This window comes from Chrysochloris asiatica, unplaced genomic scaffold, assembly GCF_000296735.1.
Source record: "Chrysochloris asiatica unplaced genomic scaffold, ChrAsi1.0 scaffold00184, whole genome shotgun sequence".
Classification (NCBI taxonomy): Eukaryota; Metazoa; Chordata; class Mammalia; order Afrosoricida; family Chrysochloridae; genus Chrysochloris; species Chrysochloris asiatica.
Genome location: NW_006408702.1, coordinates 6,100,009 through 6,101,309, shown reverse-complemented (window position 1 = coordinate 6,101,309; position 1,301 = coordinate 6,100,009). Strand labels below are relative to the sequence as shown.

General features: G+C 35.0%; 1 protein-coding gene across 2 annotated transcripts in view; it reads left to right on the top strand.

Annotated features, from left to right (window-relative positions):
- Positions 1 to 1,301, top strand: part of HECW1 (HECT, C2 and WW domain containing E3 ubiquitin protein ligase 1) — a 542,004-nt gene that overhangs the window by 488,219 nt on the left and 52,484 nt on the right. The gene's annotated exons all lie outside the window — the stretch shown is intronic.

Genomic DNA, 1,301 nt, shown 5'->3' with positions numbered 1-1,301 from the left:
TCCTCATCTTTGATTTTAGAGAGCTTGATTATGATATGTCTCGGTGACTTTCTTTTCAGGTCTATCTTTCCTGAGGTTCTTTGAACTTCTTGAATGTTTATCTTTTCACTTTTCAGGATGCTACAGAAATTTTCTTACAGAAGTTCTTCAATTGTTTCCTTTGTGGACTTGTGTGTTTCTTCTTGTTCTGGTATGCCGATAATTCTTAAGTTATTCCCCTTCATGTTATCCAACATGAATCTTAGACCTTCTCCAGATTATTTTTATCCTTTTTTATGTTTGCTCTTCTATCTTAGAGGTATTGAGAGATTTGTCTTCCAGCTCACTGGTTCTACCTTCCATCTTTTCTATTCTACTCCTTTGCCCTTTCAGAGTATTGTCTATTTCTGATATTCTGTTATTGATCATTTAGACCTCTTTCTGTAGGTTTTAAATTGTTTTCAATGCTGTATGTATCTTATTTGATTGTTCCTGTAGCGCTTTCCTGGCTTCTTCCATATTTTTCTCAACATTTTATAATCATTTTTTTGAATTCCTTCTCAGGCATTTCCAAGGTGTTCCCTCCTTCCAGAATGGAGTCCAGGTCTACCTCTAGGTCTTTTGTCTTAGAAAGTTTATCTTGTTTCTGGACATGTGCTGATACAGTTATCTGCTTTTGCTTTTTGGGTATGTTTAGTGTTTATCTGTGGCCTTAATACTTGAGTACGTGTTTTGGTATTTTTTATGCTTTCTTATTGCTTCCAGGGAGATGTGATCAGGATGTGGGCTTTCCTTTTTACTCTTTTTATTGCTTATCTCAGAGTAACTTTCACAGGTGTTGTCTGCCTCCCTTGTGTAGTTCAGTTGGTATTAGTTCTTGCCTGGATATTGGTGTTTTATAGTGTGTGATTGTAACTTGACTATATAGCAGAAGTTGCTGTCTCTCTTGGATCATATAGGGAGAGAATGAGTCCCCCAAAGGTAGAAGAGGGAGCATAAAACAGCAAAGCAGCAACAGCAAAACAACAACAACAAAAACAAAACAAAACAACAAAAAAAAACCCAGCAACAACAACAACCAAAAAAAAACTAGACTGGATACTGTAGTCTATAATCTCAGAAAAGCAAGAAGAGGGAGTGAAGAAAAAAAAAAAAAACAAAAACCTGTAGCCTAATATGAGTATGACTTTAATGTCCTCTTTCAGTTTCTTGCCTTCAAAGCTGTCTGATAAATTTCAAGATCGTTATGATTGTTATGATATATATGATTGTTATGGTTGTTACGGTATATATGATAATTTAATTTTTGGCCTGTTTTTTTT